We start from the raw sequence: 23,884 nt of genomic DNA on the forward strand, positions 1-23,884 counted from the left end.
TCTAGTCTTATTACACGGTGCAATCATCAACTTTTTCCTGCAACTCCATGTATTTCTACAAGGAAAAATTGCTTGGTGTTGCTGATAAGCGCATGCAATAATTGCACTTAATTAATTGCAGATTTTATCCAATGAGAATTCTCCAGACTGACATCAGTGACCTCAGCTATGTATACTCAGTGACGACTTCCAATACTTGTGGTAAACCTATAAGTGAGCGAAGAAAATTGCAAGAAGTTGCGCCAACTAAAGCTGCACCGTGTAATAAAACCATAACAAGCATTGACCTTGGAGTTAATAGTGTCGCGGTATTTGCAATACCGAAGAAGCAATTAAGATAAATATTAATCACAATGTGTGTTGCCGACTGTCGCTCAGTAGATTTTAGTTCATCTTTAAATCGAAAAGTAGCAATGGAAGAATTTTTACACCAACATTAATAAAGGTCAGTCTCATGCAACATTTCCTCAGGAGTTACTTATTAAACATAGAAGCCTAACTTGATACCAATATGAGCAGCAATTTTGGAAGCACTGAACTATTTCATGTTACTTCTAATAATAATAAAGAAAAAATTCTGATAAAAAATTGCATTCACGTTGATCCCACGAGAAAAACTTTTTCAAACTTGGAGCAGAGATTCGCCTTTAAAGATAGTTGGCTTCTCCAAGAAGTAGTTTTGTTCAACCTAAGTCTGAAATGTATTCCCTCAACGAGCTGGCAAGTGAAGTGGAAAATTATTTTGTTGAACATTTATTTTTATGTCTCGGTGGTACACAGCTACTTGACCGTATTCGTGGAAGGATCATTTACTCCCCCCTGCATATTTGATCTCGTCAGGAACCTATTTGTACAGATTTTGTGGTTTAAAATGCAATCTAGAGGAGTGGAGTTTGGTAATTTAGTATCTTATTTCACTAATAATATTCAAAACGTGCATGCACCAGCGTTGCGTACGAAGTATTATTATATGATCAACGCCATCTTCATATTCAGTGTCTTAAGTCCAGCCTTGTTCGGTATTTTCACTAGCGTCGCCTTATACTTCACGGAAGAACAAATTTATGTTCCTTACTGGACGTATGGAACATATTTTCCAAAACATAAACCACTTGAAATATTCCTGGTATCAGTGTCCATCACAGTTTACTACAGTCCATTCTTGGTTCCCAACATTGCATCTGCCCAGTTATGTGCTTTTAATATTGTGCTAAGTAGAACAATAGATGCTATAAAGAAGAACGTAAACTCACCAAGTATCTTGAATCAGTTGCAATATTACCACAGCATACATCGACTCCATAATAAGATTGAAAAGCATTACTCCCTCCTGATGATGTATATAATGCTAGTATACGCTATAGGCACGTTATTTTCTTTGTCTTTGAGCCTTGGACAAGCAGGATTCTCCTCGTTCATGGTCATTCACGAATGCATTATCTGCGCAGTTTTATGCTGCCTGTTTATTTTCTTGATCATCAATACCTCGTCGAGTGTAACGCTTTCTACCATTCGCTGGAAAAAGAGATTCCAATTGTTATTAAGCTCCGCAATGCTGAATGCAGATGCTCAGAGTCCTACGCGTATGAAGCAGCTGAAATTTCTCTCAAACATGGAGCCATTTTGTTACACCATTAATAACATGTTTCGAATTGATAGCTCTTTATTGGCCAGTTGTATTGGCTGCTTTTTTACGTATGGGTTTTTGATTGCAAAATTTAGTTGAAAAAATCATAATTTACGAGGGGGACCCAAAAGAAACCGGACTAATGGTGCGCTGCCAAACCTAGATGTAGTAGAGAGTTCTCCAGCTAGATGACCCCTGCTCAAGTAGAGACCTTCACAGACCAGCTGTGCAAGTGGCGTCAGTTTAGTTCATAACGTCTGATCGTAGTGTTGGTTTTCTCAGGTGTTATTGCTTTCCGCCTGCGAACTCATTATGACACATTTAAAAGCTTGAAATTTTGCTTCCTGCTTGAAAAGTCAGCAACGGAATAGCTTACCAAATGCTTCAACAAGCTTTTAAGAACGATGCTATGAATGGTACACAAGTTTTCGAGTGGTTTGGGCGCTTTAAACGTGGTAGCATGCGGCTGAAAGTCATGCTCGTTCTGAGTGACCTTCAATGTCTCGAATTAATGAAAACGTTGAAAAAATCAGTTGAAAAATCAATGAAAGTCATCGTTTTACGAATTACGAAATTTCGGAAGAAACAGGAGTGAGTTGAAGCTCGCGCAGGCGATCGGAAGAATGGTTCCTTCACCATGATAACGCTCGACGCACACTCAGCCTTCACTATTAAGTGCTACTTGGCCTCTCAGGGGTGGCCAGTCGTTCTTCACCCCGCGTATTCGCCAAACCTAGCCCCCTGTGACTTTTTTCCGTTCCCGAGGATGAAACATAACATAAAAAAGAAGCTTTTTGATGATGTAAAAACTACTTCGCAACGGGCGCTGTACATGGTTAAAGTTAAAGAGTTCCAGGGGAGCTTCTAATTGTGGAAAAAAGAATTAACGGGTGCATTGCATCTAATGATGAATACTTTAAATGAGAGTAAAGAAATTTTGTGAATAAACTGATCTATAAATATTTTAGAACAAAAATCCGGTTATTTTTGAGTAACCTCGTAATTGTACAGTAGAACCTCCATTAAGGGACACCTCTATTTAAGGGACACTTTTTCCGGTCCAAGTCCCTTTGAGTAGGGACTTCCATGTACTTACCTCTAATTAAGGGACACTCTATTTAAGGGATAGTCACAAAACAAAAAACAAAAAAAAAAAAGTGCAAGAAATAATGTATAAGCACATGAGAAATAGTGAATTTACTAGAATTCAAGTTTCACTTTTAATCTACAATGTAATCAAGGTAAGTTTGACATAAACATATGTGAAGGAAACAAGTAATGTATAGTAAAAAAACTTGCTGAAATTAACGTGCATAATTTGCCTTCTCAACAATTTATTCAAGTAGGTTCAGGGCCAAAGAAAAGTGCACAGCAACTAATTAACTTTTTATATAAAACTTAAAAAATTTGAACATTACTTGTAATTCATAGTATTACATTGTAAATTACATAACATAAAGCAAATAAATATAAGAATTACTTCAAAATTATTTCTGTATGCTACAAAACTTTGACATTACAAAATTTTTGATTAAATTGTCTTCTTTATCTTTACTAATAATAAAGCTGAAAGTCTCTCTGTCCGAGGATGTCTGTAGGATGTCTGGATGTCTGGATCTCCGTGACGCACATAGCACCTAGACCGTTTGGCCTATTTGCATGAAATTTGTCACAAAGTTAGTTTGTAGCATGGGGGTGTGCACCTCGAAGCGATTTTTCGAAAATTCGATGTGATTATTTTTCTATTCCAATTTTAAGAACAGAAGTATCATAAGATGGACGACTAAATTACGAAATTATCATAACGTGGAACCGTAACATGGGCACAAGCCAATTGGCGAGATACGAAATTATCATAGCGTGGAACCGTAACATGGGTACAAGCCAATTGGCGAGGAAATTCACCATACATTATTTGTAAATGTACAGCCGAACCAAAAGACCTTTTAATTTTTCTATTACGGGCAAAGCCGTGCGGGTACCACTAGCAATTAATAAAATAATGTAAACTTAGAAATTTGAATAATTATGAATTTCATTTAACATAATGAGACATTTTCAGTATTTAATCTTAAGTGTTAATAGTTAATGCTTATTGTGATATTATACTACCTAGTACACGGCATGCATCAATTCATCCACCTCCGAATAAGGGACATCTCTATTTAAGGGACAAAATATTTGGTCCCCTTAGTGTCCCTTACTGAGAGGTTCTACTGTAATTGCTAATTTTAAAATTAAATTTTAATTATTGTTTTGCCCAATAAGGAATAAGAAACACATAAGGTAAGCACGCCAGAAGTGGGCAGTGCTTTTTATTTTATTTTATTTTAAACTAATGATACCTTCGTACCTGCCATTTCTAGCTTAACCGGTGAAGGGTACCATGGTGGTTGAGGGGGAGGGAAAGAAACTGAAGGGAAAACTTGAAATACGTATACATATCGCATATACGCACATACCTATACATACATACATATATATAAATATATATATATACATATATATACATACATATATATACATACATATATATATATACATACATACACACATACACATACATACATACACATACATACATATATATACACATATACATTAAAAAAAAACATATATATAAGGGGGAAAAGTCTTGAAAAAGTTAATAGGTTCAAAGTGCTATATTGGGGCCAAGTAACTAGGAATTAATGAGAGAGAATACTGTTACATATATATCCTCGTATAAAATAAAAATATTAACAGAAAAGTAAATATACAAAAATATTTATAGTAAAAAGACTCTTGGTTAAAAGGTTGTATACATCCAAGTTGAAATGCCTAGTAACGGCCCACTGTAAACATGCCTAATAACAACATTTTTCAAAAAAGAGGAAGAAATGGCTTAGTGAAATCTAATACGCGTATCTGTTTCTTCCACCGATGTTTACAGAAGAGGATGAGAAGAAAGGCCAAAAACTGGCTTTCATTTTGGTGGCCACTTAAAGGTTTATATTTGAAAAATTAGGAGTCAAAAGTGCATCAAACGTACAGGAGGTATTACCTGGTATTAACTCCTGCACGTTTGAATTAGGGGACTATGATTGTAGAATATGATGCTTTTCGTTAAAAATAAACGCTTATCCCTGACACTAAATATAATTTAAGCGTAGGAAATATGAGTTACTGCTGTTAGTGTATAAATTACCGTTGTTCTAAGTTTATTTTTAAAAAAGCAATGCCTTTTTAACCGACTGCGCGTGCGCGACGCAAAAAAGGGTGTTTATGAGTCTATGTATGTGTTTATGAGTCTATGTATGTATATATGTATGTATGTTTGTTCCTATGTGGTGTTGCAGAGGCTAAACGCCATGGCAAATTTTGATGATTCTTACGTCAATCGATTTGTCTTAACCTTGGGAGCGTCCCTAAACACATCAGTAATCAAAATTCACCATATCAACAACCAGTCACCGTATTGTCAGTTCGGTATAGTGTTGCACGACACTGCGTCAAAAGTAGGTAGCGTAATCTTTTGTTTACCCTAAGTTTACTAATTCGATTTTCATCCCTAACATGCTGCATTTGTTTTTGTCGTGATTCAGGGGACTGAGTTTCGTTTCGCGGGGTGTACTTTCTTGAATGTTTTTTTTTTCGAGAAAGTTTTGACTGATGACGTTTCCGAGTTCGCGTCATTATGATTTATACAGGCTGTTTATGTAGCTGTTGCTGACTTAAGTTCGTGCATTTTTCTAAAGGTCAAGCATATGCAGCTTTAATCCAAGTTAGGTCCCTAGAGGGACTAATAATCAGTAGTTTAGACCACCGCAAGTTACTTAATAAGCTTCACGATATAAGCTCTCTCAATGAAATGACAAGATTGCGAAATTTACTGTCTTTTAATCATAATAACTAAATACGAGTAGATGAAAATTAACTAAAAAATGGAACAAAAAAATGCAAAACCAAACAGAAAAAAAATATAAGCCAGTAGTTTAGAATGTTGTTAAGAAGGATAGACCGGGGTACACGTTTACGCAGTGCCCTTTTTTCAAAACGAATTATAACCTGGAGAGCCAACAGTCATATCAGATTGATGCTGCTCCCTAGCAAATATCCTCACAAATTTTTGAGCATCAGTCGAGCTTCGGTCTAGCATGCAGAAAAAATAATATGTTTTCCTCCAAGGAGAGTAAATTTTGAGTTGAACGTTTTGAAGCTTATTGTGAATGAATAATACTTTGTTAAGAAAAAACAAATATATAAAAATTAGTAGAATTTTATCCTTTTTTGAGAATTGTATTTGTATGAACTGAAATGTTATTGAGCAATCACGATTGCTTATTGCTTTCACTTGACTGTTTTGGCGTCCTATCATTTTATTTTCCCACCGCCACCCTCCGCACCATCACCGTCGACCGGCTCCTCACGATGCTGCTCCTCTAGCGAAAGCCGTCTCCAGGTTGCATCCATGTCCTACACACACGCGCATACATACACAACTACACACACACACACACACACACACACACACACGCACACATACAGGCACACAAACACATACACACACATACACAAACACAAACATATACACATACAAACACATATACACGCGCATACATACAGACACCTACACATACATACAACTACCCACACATTCATGCCTGCACACAGACACAAACACATGTGACTACACACACATACACATACCCCGCCCCCACGCACACAAACACTCATACACACAACTACCAACACTCATGCCTGCACACAAACACACATGCCCACATACACATACCCTCTACACACAAACACACATACCCCCCACACACAAACACACACGCCTACATAGACACACACATTTGTGATTGCGAAAAACATAATTTGAATTCAAGATGACAAAATTAAAATTATTTTTTTATTTTTTTGCACGGTAAAAAGAAATCCAAACTGGGTAAAGGAGCAAGTTACCGCGTTGACGTCTGAGCACCTTTGCACTCGTTCTTACGGTGTCTTACTTCTAAACGTACCCTGACGTTTTTTTCGATCCGAACTGTTTCAACATTTTTTAGTATTTTCAGGCTATTTAGTTTCGAAAATCACCATTTAATTTTTAATTGAGTTAAAAATTCGTGTCTTAAAGCTTACACTCATGTAGTGCTGTCTTCATGCCCGTTCAGCTTTATTTTATACACTATTCAGTCTGAAATAAATTTGCTTCATTTTAACGATGGTAAGACATTATGTTCAAAACACTAAAAGGAACCACGTTAGGCTTCATAATAATTAAGCGCAAACGTGCCCCGTATCCGCGGCAAGTTTATGCAACTGACTTAGATTCAAAAACAGTTTTTTTAACGGTTAAAAGCACAAATTGAACAACAACTAAATATACCAATTTTGACTCCATTAACTGCTTTATAAAACCGCATTGTCTAAAACTTTCCAAGTTAAAGCATAAAACTTAGAAAATTCATTGAGAAAAATCCACGTAAATGTGCCCCGTTCTATACCCTACTATTGAATAACTACACCATTGAAAAAGTTTTATAATCGATACACAAATGAGACAAATCATAAACTCAAAAGCAGAATAGAAGGATCAACAGTCGGGGCTCATTACAATTTTACGGGGCTCCTTGATTGGTTAAAAATTAATAGGCCCCGACTGTTGATCCTTCTATTCTGCTTTTGATTTTATGGTTTGTCTTACTTGTGTATCGATTATAAATCTATTTCAATGTTGTAATTGTTCACTTAATAACATTCTAAACTATTGGGTTTACGTTTTTCCCCTTTTAGTTTTTTTGTTTTTTACGCAGTCGGTTTTTTTTTATTTGTATTATTAGTAATTATTTTTTATTTAACGCTTTTACATAAATTATTTGTGACCAATCGATCATGTGTAAATACAAGATTTATTTTTCTAATCGTACCATGGGATACCCTCAAAGAGCCTTCTAATTCTAAACACTAGCGAAGCCAGAATTTACCTTTGCGGGCGGATGGTTATAACAGCCCTTACACTACTTGAACCTAGAGTATTGGGATAGAAAATATATCTTAAAACCGTGAAGATTGTTCCCCAAACGCCCCTTTTCTTTGCCACTGATTTCAAGGGTTTGGTATGTCGACTAAGTTCGAAGAACACAGGTAGTGTCTAGTATTCCTATACTGGGCTCTATGCAGGAGTTCCGTACAACGTGTTTCACTGCCGTTGCTCTTTTAATGTAAGAGAAACAATTGCCCGCCATCTTCGCACAAAAATGAATATTATTAGAATGGGGAAAAAAAAAAAAAAAACGAGTGCTGAAGAGTTGCGATTGGTGAAAACTTGAAAAAGAAAAAGAAGGATTACTTTAATGGGATAGTATCTTCCAATTGCGCAACGAGCCTGAAAATTTTAAAAAGTGAAGAATTTCAATGTTTCTTTTATTTTTAAATAACTTCGCTTCGTTAGTTTTTCAGTTGCCATTTACAACTATTTTGCAAAAGAGCAAAATAGTTGTAGAGGGTACTGCAAGGAAAAAAAATAATTTCTCTATTTACAGATTAGGTTTCCCAAATACATTAATTTTGGCGAAAAATGCAATTTTTTAACGTATTTTTTTTTCGTAAATTTTAAAACATATTTGTATTATCTTGTAAGGATCCGCAATGACGTTAGTTTTGGAACAATAGTTATGGATATCAAAGTCTCTTTTGAGAAACAAAGTGCATGCTAGAATTAAAATTAAAAAAAAAAAAATTGAATTTTGACATTTTGAATTCAAATTATGTTTTTCGCAATCACGAGTGTGTGTATGTAGGCTTGTGTGCTTGTATGTGGGGGGTATGTGTGTGTAGGCATGTGTGTTTGTGTGTGTAGGTGTGTGTGTAGGTGTATGTGTATGTGTTTGTGTGTATGTGTGCGTGTGTGTGTGTAGTTGTGTATGTATGCACGTGTGTGTAGGATATGGACGCAACCTGGAGACGGTTTTCGCTATAGGAGCAGCATAGTGAGGAGCCGGTCGACGCGGCGGTGGTGCTGGCAGAGGGTGCTGGTGGGAAAATAAAATGATAGCACATCAAAACAGTCAAGTGAGAACAATAAGCAATCGGATTGTTCAAAAAAAAAAAAAAAAAAAAAACTATGCGAAGGAACGTGAAGAAAACGTAATTTTTATTTTCGCGTTGCTGAATTATCAGGAAAAAGTACTAAAATCGGATAATATATTCACATTGCGCAAATAAGAATTGAATATTGTTAAAATATGAACAATTTCAAAGCGCCCTTTTTTGAGCAATCGGGATTGCTTATTGCTTTCATTTGACTGTTTTTGGCGTTCTATCATCTTATTTTCCCCTCCGTCACCCTCCGCACCATCACCGTCGACCGGCTCCTCACGATGCTGCTCCTACAGCGAAAGCCGTCTCCAGAGCGCATCCATGTCCTACACACACGCGCATACATACACAACTACACACACACACGCACACAAACACATACATACACATACACACACATACACCTACACAAACACATACATACACATACACACACATACACCTACACAAACACATACATACACATACACACACATACACCTACACAAACACATACATACACATACACACACATACACCTACACAAACACATACATACACATACACACACATACACCTACACACAGACACAAACACATATGCCTACACACACATATATATATACCCACCCCCCACACACACATTCATACACACAACTACCCACACACTTATGCCACCACACAGACACAAACACACATGCCTACACACACATACACATACCCCCTGCACACAAACACACATACCCCTCACACACAAACACACACGCCTACATACACACCCTCGTGAATGCGAAAAACATAATTTGAATTCAAGATGTCAAAATTCAAATTAATTTTTTTTTAAATGTGATTTTTCCCCCCAAGTCGCTAAAGTGGGTTTTGCTCTTTTTTTTTCTTTTTTTTTGGTGCTATATGACAAAAACGTTGCAAAAGACTTCTACATAAGAAAAGTAATTATGCAGGGAGTTCAAACTCGAGGGAACTTTTGAGAGGATATCTTATGGTCGACTTAAAATTATCTCAGTTACTCTTCAGTTAATTTCTAATAGTACAAAATATGGAAAATATAGACCATTGCTGTTGAAAAAACAATTTCATTGACATAATATATCCGATGAAAGACTTCGATATACGTTTTTTTTTCGTAACGGTAATTAAGTGAGGTTACGACGGATAATTACTAGCGGAAATAGCTTTAGCATTGGAACTAGTTTATATATCTTAACTTTCTTAGAGTTCGCTTTTTACAGAAATATTTGTTGCCAATTTATTTATGTCTCTAAAACATAAATATGTTTTGTAACTCCTAGAAAAAAGACACGTTCTTGTTTGACATTTTGTTATTGAAGTGAAAAAACGCTGACGTAATGCCACTATTCAAGTGCTGAGTAAACCTTTTTTGTTTCGTATTTCTTTGTATGGAAATAAAAACCTTTTGAGTTAAATTATTTAAAAATACTGGTTGGATGTCATTCTATTGCATTTATATTCAAAATGCAAATGCTGTACACATCCTTTGCAAAATAAAAAAAAAAAAAAAAACTTTGTAACAACTATCGTTTAATTTTGTTGCCAAAACGAATTCCAAATATTTCGACGACTTATTATTAATAGGTACAATAAATGCATCCTTATAAAGATTCCGATTTTCATTTTCGTATCGTTTATCAAAGAAATCGGCATGAAATTTAGTTTTATTAACTTCTTAAGGCACGAATTGTTTCCAGAAAAACTGGCAAAATATGTTTTATTTATTTATATTTTATTTATTTATTATTATTTTTTTGACACAAAGTTAATATAGGGATTTGTTGTAAATTATTGTTCGCAAGTTTAGTTTGGGTGGGTGGGGAGGAGGGTGACTAGGAAGCAGGGGGTGAGGTAATGGTTATTTTCAAGAAAATGATATAACACAATGTATTTAAATACACCGCCAGCTCATTTATTCCATTCGAGGACTGCAGTTTCATGCTTTTTAGCACTCATCAACCCGGATTAGGATTATTACAAAATACGCAATTACAAAATACGTATGCCATAGTAAACCAATGTCAAAATTTGTCGTATTTTCAAAAAAAAAAGGTATGTTTTTTAGACAATTACTTTTTTTTCTTCTAATATTAAGATTTTAAGGGGCCATTCATTAATTACGTAATGGTCCCGAGGGAGAGGGGTGTTAGAAAAATCTCTACATACATTTGGGTGGGGGGGGGAGGGGTTCAAATCCATTCTTACGTAATATTTTCCAAGTCAATATTTTATATTAGAAACCACGCGGTCAAGTAGTTTTGCAATGATCATATATCATTTACGTCTGGAAGGTAAAAAAAAGCATAAGGATGAGCTGATTTTTACTTGGTTTACAAAGAATGAATAGTGTAAAATATGATAAAAGAATTGAGCTACGTATGGCACGTTCTGATTTTGATTATTATCGCATCATGTAATGTATTTGAAAGATAAAATTTTTTGATTTACTTTAAACTGGGAGATATAGCGTAAATGATCCTTTTCTAACAACATTTTATTATTTTGAAAAACCAAATGGAATCTGACGTAAGAATAGGGAGGGGGATTTGAAAACTCTTACGTACCCTTACAGGATGATGGGGGGAGACAAAAATTGCCAAAATATTCCTTAAGTAATTAATGAATTTTATGTTTCAATAACCTAATGTTTCAATGACAAAAAAAGAAGAAAAAAACACAAATTATCTGTAGTCGATAATTTATTAAAAAAAAAAAATTGAATTTTGACCTCTTGAATTCAAATTATGATTTTCGCAATCACGTGTGTGTGTATGTAGGCTTGTGTGTTTGTGTGTGGGGGAGTATGTGTGTGTAGTCACATGTGTTTGTGTCTGTGTGCAGGCATGAATGTGTGGGTAATTGTGTGTATGCGTGTGTGTATGTGTTTGTGTGTGTGTATGTGTTTGTGTGTGTATGTGTTTGTGTGTGTATGTGTTTGTGTGTATGTGTTTGTGTATGTGTGTGTAGGTGTGTTTGTGTGCGTGTGTGTGTGTAGTTGTGTATGTAAGCGCGTGACTGTTTGACATGGATGCAACCTGGAGACGGCTTTCGCTAGAGGAGCAGCATCGTGAGGAGCCGGTCGACGGTGATGGTGCGGAGCGTTGCGGTGGGAAAATAAAATGATAGGACGCCAAAAACAGTCAAATGAAAGCAATAAGCAATCGTGATTGCTCAAATAGAAAAAAAAAATTATTTTAGGGATACATTTGTCCCATATAACGGTTTTTAAGAGGTTAGCGGGGTACAAACTAATGAGACTCTCATACAGTAATGAATGAAAACAAAACAATTAATAATCCGAGTGATACCTACACAAAAGAGTCCCTACGTTGTTTACTGGATTCAGAGGAAGGAGAAAGTGAAACCAAAAGTTTTGAATAATACATCATGAATTAATCTGCTTGGTTTGAATCGCAAACAGACTTCCGTTTCGTAAAATATTTGCTCAGCCGGCTGGATCAGAGATGTATTGAAATGAGCTGAAAGTATGAAGAGCAAAAGATCGCATTTCGCTGGCAATTTCCGGTGAAGAGTTTACCCAGCCTGTTTATCAACCGAGCGGACAGCCATTATTGGCGCGTAGCACCCACGAAATTCCCTAAAACACTTGTGGCGCTGACGCTATTGGCTCCTTGCGGCTGGGGGAGGCATTTCTTTTTAAGTCTGATAAATTAATTCGCTTTAACGCGTGATGACATTCGTAGTTTGGTAGAATGAAGTCGATTGGTTCTCAGTAAACAAGGAATTCACTGTATAAAATATTCTTTTTATTTGACGCTTAAGGACCTACTAGTGTCTTCTTAGTTCAAAATGTATTTATAAATGATCGAAAACGAACAGTTTATGAATTATATATAACTTATAAATTGTATCCTCATACATACATACACTCCTGTTTGTGAAAATTGCAACACCATGAAGGAAGTATCTAGTTGAATGAAATTTAATACACAGTTGAGTCGTAATGGTACAAATAAATGATTACATTTTCAAACCAAACAAACAATAAAAAGAGATAGAAATTAGTATTTTGTGTGGCCGCCACGCGCCGCAATAAGAGCTGCTACACGACTCGGCATTGAGTGAAACAAAGTTTGACTATCTGACTGCGGAAAAGTATTCCATATTGTTTTTATGCGCAACCAAAGTTCGTCTGTCGAAGCAACAGGACGAGGATCACGAGCGAGACGCCGCCCAACGAAATCCCACACATGTTCAATCGGTGACATATCCGGAGAATATGCAGGCCAAGGAAGAAGCTGTACCTGCTGCGAATCAAGGTAGGATTTGTCAGTCCTGGCGACATGTGGACGGGCTTTATCCTGCTGGAATGCAGCCCCTTGCAGTCCTTGCAGGAAAGAAATAGCTTGGAGCTGTAAAACTTTGTTCATGTATCTGGTACTGTTCAAATTGTCCACAATTCGTAGCAATTGTGATCATCCATGATATGCAGTGGCACCCCAGACCATAACTCCGAGTGTTCGTCCACTGTGGCGTTCGATAATGCACTCCGGAATGTGCCGTTCACCGGCAAAGCGCCTGACACGAATTAAGCCATCATGGTTCCACAAATTGAAGCGGGATTCGTCAGAAAAGACGACCTGCTGCCAATCAGCACACCAGCTCCTATGCACATTGGCCCATTGTAGCCGCAGGCGGCGATGGTTTTGCGTGAGAGGAATCCTATCAAAAGAAATCCTTGCACGCATCCCACGCTGCAACAGACGTCTCCGAATTGATGAAGCACACAATGAAACACCTGTAGCTGTTGACCACTGTTCTGCCAATTGTCTAGAAGAAGCTGTGCGGTCCGTCAGCGCCATACGCACCAGGTGTCTGTCATCGCGAGCTGACGTCACATTTCGGGGTCCACTCCCGGTTTCCGAGCTGTCCGACCCTCGTCCGTCCACTGCTTCCAAACACGCATAATTGTGCTTCTGTTGCGCTGTACAGGAGCGGCTACTGTACGATAAGACAATCCAGCTTCACGAAGGCCGACGATTCTGCCCCGTTCAACCTCCGAAATTTGCTCAAATTCCGCTTTCTTTCGTCGAGGAGGCATAGTAAAGTTTCAGTTAACGTTTACTCTAGCATATAACCACGATAATCACACACGACTCGCTACAGCCGTCTATTTATATTCGGTTCGATCCGCCGTTCGGAGGGCGCTGCTCAGCATACGCATGCGCTACCGGTCTGCAATTCTAATCATTTGCATATCATGCCCTACTTTACATTTCCTGCAATTTTCAGCTCACTCGCGTAAATCCTTCGTGGTGTTGCAATTTTCACAAACAGGAGTGTATAATAGCCAAAATCACTGATCGAATAATGCTCTGATATCACCAGCAATGAAATCATTTATAATCATGAACTATTTTACAATTGAGAATGTTTATTTAATTTTACGCGATTCATATTTTTACGAGAAGATTTCGATAGCTGAGATTCTTCGCATTTTTGCTAACTGTTGCCAATTTTTTCGCACCGAAAAGAGAAAATGTACTCCGACCTCGCTGATTTTGCCAGAAAAGAACAAAGTTATGCGATCCAAAATTTTATGGATCTAAAAATCCCCAAACAGGCAATTGTTTCACTCAGATGAAGATGCAATTTTCACCCGTCATGTATTTACGGGTGATTTTCGAGTATATTCATAACTAGCGGTACCCGCACGGCTTTGCCCGTAGTAGAAAAATTAAAAGGTCATTTGGTTTGCCTGTATATTTACAAATAATGGATGATGAATTTCTCCCAATTTGCTATGTTTATTTTCTCGCCCATGCTACGGTTGCACGTTATGATAGTTTGGTAATTTACTCGTCCACGTTATGATAATTTGCTCGGTAAAATGTTCTTAAAATTGGAATAGAAAAAGGAAAAATTTGAATTTTCGAAAAATTGCTTCAAAGTGCACACCCCTATAGTACAAACTAGTTATGTGCCAAATTTCATGAAAATCGGCCGGACGGTTTAGGCGTTATGCGCGTCACAGATATCCGGACATCTAGACATCTTGACTTTCATGCTTCATTATTAGTATAGGTTATTTATAAACTGAGACATTAAAATAGCACTTTATTATTTTAAACAAATAAAAGGAGAAAAAAGAAGAGAAAATTACTGTCGAAAATATACTCTTTTTACTTCCTTTTACAAAAAAGGAAGCATTGTATTCGCGAAAAAAATTTCACTCAAAAATCGACCTTAATTTCCATTTTGCTCACTCCCGAATGAATGGAGAGTTTTTTTTCGACTCGACCACACGTGGATAAGTACCTAAGAACGTATAGACACGCGAAATATCCATTTTGACGATTCCCGAGTTATTACAACGAGTTTTCGCGTGACGCCTGTATGTACGTATGTATGTATGTATGTACGTATGTGCGTATGTGCGTATGTGCGTATGTATGTCGCATAACTCAAGAACGGTATGCCCTAGAAAGTTGAAATTTGGTACGTAGACTCCTAGTGGGGTCTAATCGTGCACCTGCCCTTTTGGTTGCATTTGGTTGTTTCTAAGGGGCTCTTTTGCCCCTTTTTGTGGGGAAATCATTGTTAATTTCGATGTAAACTCAAGTGGTGTTATAATTTGGCGGACACTAGGAGATATATCGCCAGTCTTTTGGTCGCCAAGTTTTGTCACCAACTTGGCGCAAAATTTGGCGAATTGTTTTTTAATTTGATTTCAATTTGGCCACTGTTGGTGATATTTAGAGAAGAAACTATTGAATCACCTTAAAATTGCCAATAATGGGGAAATGACATTAACGTGGAGTAAAAGGAAGTCATGTGATGCACACATCAGCTCGTTTTCCTCTTAAAACACGACGAACTTCCATATTCTTTCGCAAAACTAATTTTCCTCAAGGGATTGAAATGGAATTTAAAAGCAAATTTTTCAGTGTATAGTTTACCTATGCATATTTTATTAGGACTTGTTAAAGTCTATTTTTTAAAAACACAGACGAATCTGTAATACTGTTTAGAAAAATGCATTATCTTTTTGGCGTGTTTGAACGAGGTTCAGAACATAAATATCATTTTTGACCAAAAATAAATAAATAAATAAATAAAATGAATAGAAAAAACAATAATAGTAATAATAATAAAAACGCTAATGGGCTTTAAAACAGACGGGAAAAATATATAACTGGCTATCTTTTATTTGCTTATTGAACAAAAAAAAAAAAAAAAATCGTTTTCTGAATAATATCAATGCATAATGTTTGTTACATTAATGTTTTGTTAACAATAATACCCTAATAGGAATATTATTTATGAAAAAAGTTATTTAAGTCAATCTTTTGTAGAACGTGTTTTTTATTTCACTCTGAATCATGGTTTCACGGAACTGTGTATTAAGCAATCAAAATTGTACTGTCACTGTAGGTTGGCATCATTTTATTTAATTTATAATTGGTAGATATCGCATCACATGTTTATAGCCTTTGCAGCATGATTAATAAAATTCATGAAAGCTAAATTATTGAAAAAGGAAAAAAAATATATCTCTGGTAATAAATATTGTCGCCTGCATATTCCGCATGCAAAAATTAAGTTCGTCAAAAATCAGTCTTTTATCAAAGACAACCAAATAGGTTCCTTCTGCGATTGTCCAATTTTCCATTTATTTATTTTTTTTTATCATTTCCATCCTTCTTTGAAGGAATTTTTAAAGTAGACACCCCATCCTAAACTATTTCTTTCCCATCAGGAGGTAGGCTTTATGTATCTTATTTAGTGCTTGTCTGTTTGTTCTTATTTTTGTTTCGTTTTTGTGTTTTTATTTCTTTTTGTTAGTCAGAATTATCTGGCAGTATATTTTTTGGTTAGTTATTCAAAAACTGAAACTTTAAATATTATTTTGGCAAAAAAAAAAAAAAAAAAAAATTCCAAGAGTGTTTTGTATTTTACCCTGAAATACACTTTTACCTTTTTTTTCTACAATCTTTTTATGATTATCATTTGACGCAGTATGGTCTATTCAGGCTCTTGCGCCAAATAAACCATTACCAAGCAACCAAGCAACCAAGCAAGCAAGCAAGCAAGCAAGCAACCGACCAACCAACCAACCAACCAACCAACCAACCAACCAACCAACCAACCAACCAACCAACCAACCAACCAACCAACCAACCAACCAACCAACCAACCAGACAACCTAACAAATAGTTGCTCATAGGAAGGAAATAATCTTCTTACTACTATTATATATGCGAAAGTTTGTCTGTATGGATGTATGGATGTTTGTTACTCTTTCACGCAAAAACAACTGAACGGATTTTAATGAAACTTTACAATAATATAGCTTATGCATCAAAATAACGCATAGGGTGGTTTTCGACCCGTTATGGGGGGTAAAACCCCCTTAGGGAGACAATAAAACACAATTTTCGTATAAATTCTCTAATATGGGGATGAAAAAATACTTGCACATATTTACATTATATATCCAACGAAAGCTCTGATTTTTCTGCTAAGGATGGAACCTGTTCGAAATTTCTAAGTAGAATGAAAAACGAGTTATGAGCTTTTTAGTTCCATGTTCGAAGGCTTTTCTCAACTCAATGCAGTATTTAGTGTATCATCTCAACTCCCTGTCGATAGCGACAATTGTTGTATTGTTGGCTATCTTTGCTTTTCGTGACTGTTCAAGGCTTTTCTCAAGTCAAATCTTGAAGCAAGATTTTTGCACAAGGTTGGCAAATAATACATGGATTTGTTTATTATTTACCATTTTAGTGCAACTTTGAGGCAATTAATGCCTTTTTTTTATTTATTTGTGTTGACTGGGTATTTAATCGATCAGCAGGAATCTAGCCAAACTTTTTTTGCGGAATTAGTTTAATAGCTAAGGCATTTGGCAATTTTTACAACTGTCGCTGTTTGTGAAGCTAAAGAATAACACAATACCGTTTCTCGGTTTTCACGGGTGGTCAACTTTACAGGTTTTACTGTAGTAATAAAACAACTGCTCAGTAGGCATTAGATAAATCAAGTTGTAATAAATGTATGCATTCTGACACCAAGCAGCTTGAAACATTTTCTTTTTACTTATTTTTTTTTTCAACAAAACGGTTCAAACACTTGATGGTTTATTGAACTTTTTTAACTTTTCAAATTACAAAGTTTGAGCAGAACAACGTCTGTCAGGTCCTCTAGTTATACATAAAGGGCTAATCTCTGTCCGGATGTCCGGGGTAAACTTCAAAACTACTGGAGGGATTTTAACCATGTTTTCACCATAGATAGCTACATAATCGGGGAACAACTTCTTACTAATATTATATATGCGAAAGTTTGTCTGTGTGGATGTATGGATGTATGGATGTATGGATGGATGTTTGTTACTCTTTCACGCAAAAAGTACTGAACGGATTTTGATGAAACTTTACAATAATATAGCTTATGCATCAGAATAACACATAGGGTAGTTTTCGTCCCGTTATGGGGGGCAAAACCCCCTTAGGGGGGCAATAAAACACAATTTTTGTATAAATTCTCTAATATTGGGATGAAAAAATACTTGCACATATTTACATTATATGTCCATCGAAAGCTCTGATTTTTCTGCTGAAGATGGCACCTGTTCGAAATTTCTAAGTAGAATAAAAAATGAGTTATGAGCTTTTTAGATCCATGTTCGAAGGCTTTCCTCAACTCAATACAGTATTTAGTGTATCATCTCAACTCCCTATCGATAGCGACAATTGTTGTATTTTTGACTTTCTTTGCTTTTCGTGATCCTTCTAGGCTTTTCTCAAGTCAAATCTTGAAGTAAGATTTTTACACAAGATTGGCAAATAATACATGATTTGGCTGAAGATTTTCCATTTAAACGGAACTTTAATGTAATTAATGGTTTTTATTATTATTTATGCTGATTGAACACTTACTCATTATCCAAACAACCAGCAGATCGCCAAAATTTTTGCAGAAAGATTTCCGTAGCTGATGCATTTGGCAGTTTTTTCAACGTTGCTGTTTTTGAAGCCGAAGACTACGTCATAATGTTTCTCAGCTTTCACCATGTACACAAAATATCGCCAATCAAAGAATTTTCAAAAGACTTTTTTTACTGTGTTAAATAATCCAGCTACTAAATTAGGCAAATCCATAAACAGCACAAAAACTTCCATTAATTTTCCTTTTTGCACAATTTCAAACAATCACCAAATTTTATTACTTATTTTGGTAACATTTCGGATGAAACTGTTTAGCGCCATTTTATGGTGACCAAAAATATCTCAGCATCTGGCGACGATATCTCTGTAACGAAAATTAATATCATATCGTTTTACAAAGTAAGGAAAGAATGGGGGAGCATCATCGAAGGTACCCCGAAACTACTTTCGCAAATTCGGTAAAATCGCACCAAGAGCCACAATGATTGAAATTTCCCGAAATAACTAAAGCAAGTAAAAGGGGATTACGAGCGCAGCTACTTTTTTTTAATCACTTCGTACTTCATTAGCCATACAGAGAAGGTTTTAGACTCCATGTTAAAAAAAAAGTATCAACAGATTAATCTTTTTAAACATGAGAAGATTAATTTCATGTTTTTTAAATTTGTATATGCTTAAATATAGTGCTTTCGTTTCTAAATCAATACTACTTTGTTCTTTATACTTATTGCTATTTTAGTTTTATGGGTAAGGAAGAAACTCGATTTTTAATCACGTCAAAAAGATGTGTTTTAAATTCTTTCACTTAAAACAGAAAACAAAAGCAAGTAACGATTTTTTCTAATAATTATTACTGACCCAGGCAACGCCGGGTATTTTTGCTAGTAGGCTATAATTTATTGCTAAAAAACTCAGTTTAAGAACGTCGTGATCGAAAGCAGTAAATGTCACGTCATTTCCACATCAAATGATTAAATATTAAACCCATTGTTTCGAAAATTCGTTGCTTAACAACGGCAATATTAAAAGTAACCATAATGTAAATTTTGAATCAAGGCTTCTCCGGAGCAAACATGAGTCTAAAGTCATTTAAACATTTGGAAACTCACTTTTTGCACAATTAAGTGACTTGGTAGAGAGCTTTTTATTTTATTTTTTTTGTGTACTATTTAAGTAAATAAAGCGCACAGTTTTTTTAGTGATCTTTGTTTTTGTTACATATATTTTGGAAATTCTTCAAATTTTTATATGCTTTTCTTTGCGCTTTCGTTTCTAAATGAATACTCTTTCTTTCTTTATTCTTATTGCTGTTTTACTCTTATGGGTAAGGATGAAACTCAATTTTTAATGACTTCAAAGCGGTGTGTTTTGAGTTCTTTCAGTTAAAACAAAAAACAAAAGAAAGTAGCAATTGTTTCTCACAATTATTACTGACCCAGGCAACGCCGGGTATTTTTGCTAGTGAATATATGAATAAACGAATAAATGATAGTTCATTTATTTATTCATTAATTGTCTATTTTGTTTGAAGCATGTTTTTTCCATAATGATTTTTATTTTATTCTCTATGCAGTTAATATGCATTTAAAACCCTTGTCAGTCAAAATTATCTGAATAAAACGAGCTGATGTGTCCATCACATGACTTCCTTTTACTCCAATTTAATGTAATTTCCCCATTACTGGCAATTTAATGTGATTCAATAGTTTATTCTCTAAATATCACCAACAGTGACCAAATTGACATCAAATTAAAAAAAAAATCCTCAAATTTTGCGTCAAGTTGGTGACAAAACTTGGCGACCAAAAGACTGGCGATATATCGCCAAGGTTCCGCCCATTCGTAACACCACTTATCGAAATTAACAATGATTTCCCCCCAAAAAAGGGCAAAAGACCCCTTTAGAAACACCCGAATGCAACCAAAAGGGGAGTTGCACAACTAGGCCCAACTAGGAGTCTACTTACCAAATTTCAACTTTCTAGGATTTACCGTTCTTGAGTTATGCGACATGCATACGCACATCCGCACATACGCCATACGCTTATACATACATACGTACATACAGACGTCACGAGAAAATTCGTTGTAATTTTAACTCGGAAATCTTTATTATGGATATTTCTCGTGTCTATACGTTCTTAGGCACTTATCCACGTGTGGTCGAGTAGAAAAAAAAACTCAATATTCATTCGGGGGTGAGTAAAATGGAAATTAAGTCGATTTTTGAGTGAAAATTTTTTTGCGAATACAATACTTCCTTTTTTGTAAAAGGAAGTAAAAAAAAACCTCTTCCTTGCTTTTGAACAAAAACAGGAGTTCGCTCGCAATTTGTGTTAAAATCTTACAAGGTTTCCTATCCGATTGCGATCGAGAGAGAGGATAGAGTTTCTGTCCTTTCTGAGGCTGTTGACGCTTATTGTTGAAGAAGGTTTCCACAAACAAACATCCGCGTTAGGGCTCCCGACCGAATCCCACGAGGAAAGAAAGGAGAGCAAAGAAAAAGAGCCCTTTCTGATGTCGTAGGAGGAAGAAGCCGTTCTTCTGGATGCTCCTCTTTTGTGAGAAAGATGAAAGCAATTTGTGTTAAAAGCTAACTATATTTGGATCGGGCTTTTTAAATAATGGGAGTTAAATGTGACTGAATTTTACATGAGGAACTTTACAAAATTGAATTTTCAGCTCTGTATAGATACAATGGGAAGCCGGCACTACTAACAAAGGATTTCACGTTTGACGATACAGACCCAGAAAAAATCTGATGTGGACACCAGACGACTTTTTTGTATAAACCTATTCAATAATGCCTTAATAACTCAAAATAAAGAAAATGCTGCGCGTGCAAAGAGGGGTAAGCGTGTCAGAAATACTACTTTTAAATGCATTTTGTTTACGAACTTTAAATTGCTTTTATTTATGGGGTTGTTTCCTTCTGTCAAAAGTACTACTTTTAGTCACCGAAACTCATTGAATAAGCCAAAAAAAAAAACAAACAAACAAACATAGAGTTAGTTTTTTTACGTTAGTTTTTTAGTATATTTTTGATTTTATTTTTTTAAACGTCCGATTTTGGAAATAAGACGTGGTCTTTATGACGTCACAAGTGATGTACTTTGGAATGCTACTCCATTGGCACGCAAAATGTTAACGCTTTGCTGTCAACCGCGTTTCCAGGACAGGATAACTTACGCTGTGCGCGAATGGCATCAGTGAATGGCATTTCATCATTGAAATGAGCCGAAAGTATGAAGAGCAAAAGATCGCATTTCGCTGGCAATTTCCGGTGAAGAGTTTACCCAGCCTGTTTATCAACCGAGCGGACAGCCATTATTGGCGCGTAGCACCCACGAAATTCCCTAAAACACTTGTGGCGCTGACGCTATTGGCTCCTTTCGGCTGGGGGAGGCATTTCTTTTTAAGCCTGATAAATTAATTCGCTTTAACGCGTGATGACATTAGTAGTTTGGTAGAATGAAGTCGATTGGTTCTCAGTAAACAAGGAATTCACTGTATAAAATATTCTTTTTATTTAACGTTTAAGGACCTACTAGTGTCTTCTTAGTTCAAAATGTATTTATAAATGATCGAAAACGAACAGTTTATGAATTATATATAACTTATAAATTGTATCCTCATATATACATACACTCCTGTTTGTGAAAATTGCAACACCATGAAGGAAGCAGCTACTTGAATGAAATTTAATACACAGTTGAGTCGTAATGGTACAAATAAATGATTACATTTTCAAACCAAACAAACAATAAAAAGAGATAGAAATTAGTATTTTGTGTGGCCACCACGCGCCGCAATAAGAGCTGCTACACGACTCGGCATTGAGTGAAACAAAGTTTGACTATCTGACTGCGGAAAAGTATTCCATATTGTTTTTATGCGCAACCAAAGTTCGTCTGTCGAAGCAACAGGACGAGGATCACGAGCGAGACGCCGCCCAACGAAATCCCACACATGTTCAATCGGTGACATATCCGGAGAATATGCAGGCCAAGGAAGAAGCTGTACCTGCTGCGAATCAAGGTAGGATTTGTGCGCGAATGGCATCAGTGAATGGCATTTCATCACTTGTGATGTCATGTGCAGAAGCGTAAAAAATGAATTTCAATCTGCGTGCCGATTAAAATAATTGTTAAAAAATATTAAACTTTGTCCAGTTATTTAAAAAATGGTTGAATCCTACGTTTTTAAACATATTCCTTCAGAAAAAACACTTTTAAAATTTTGGAAACAATCCTATCCTGAGACGCTCCCCTACGACTACTTGTACTCATATTACGGTTCCAAGTTATGATAATTTTGTATCTCGCCAAATGACTTGTACCCATTTTACAGTTCCACGTAATGACAATTTCGTAATTTACTCGTCCATATTATGAGAATTTTGCTCTTAAACTTTGAATAGAAAAAGAACCACATCGAATTTTCGAAAAATCGCTTCGAGGTGCCCCCCCCCGCTACAAACTAACTTTGTGCCAAATTTCATGAAAATCGGCCGAACGGTCTAGGCGCTGTGCGTCACAGAGATCCGGACAGAGATTCGGTCAGACAGAGATCCTGACAGACAGAGGGACTTTCAGCTTTATTATTAGTAAAGATAACCATCGTATGGTAGGAAGAAATTCTTCTAAACAAACGATACCACCACGCAGTAGTGGTCCTTTCCAGAAGTACGCCAAAATCATATCGCATTCGATTAATTTTAATGCGCTATCCTGATGCGGAAGATGACAAACATGCTGATTTTGGAAGCTTCAAAATATTTGCTTATCCGTTCGAGAGACGGGAAGGCGAAAATACTTCCGGGGACAAAACTGTCATCATTTGTTTATCTTTTGCTACAAAGCGGTTTGATAATTATTACAGCTTTAATGTTTGATAATTGTAACAACACTTTTAAAAGTGGAGAATTAAAATGAATTGGGCAGTCATCATGAAAGATGGATACTCATTGCGCCATTTTAGTTGAGGCTAGTTTTCCTTGACGGTACAGTAAAACCTCCATTAAGGGACACCTCCGAATAAGAGACACCTCTATTTAAGGGACATTTTTACTGGTCCCAGTCCCTTTGAATAGGGACTTCAATGTATTTACCTCTAATTAAGGGACACTGTTTAAGGGACAGTTACAAAGCCTAAATAATGTATAAGCGCATAAGAAATAGTGAATTTTTCTGGAGTTTAAGTTTCCCTTTTCCTTTAAAAATTAATTCAGGTAAGTTTGACATAAACATATGTGA

The sequence above is a fragment of the Uloborus diversus genome, chromosome 4 (assembly GCF_026930045.1).
Source record: "Uloborus diversus isolate 005 chromosome 4, Udiv.v.3.1, whole genome shotgun sequence".
NCBI classification, from domain to species: domain Eukaryota; kingdom Metazoa; phylum Arthropoda; class Arachnida; order Araneae; family Uloboridae; genus Uloborus; species Uloborus diversus.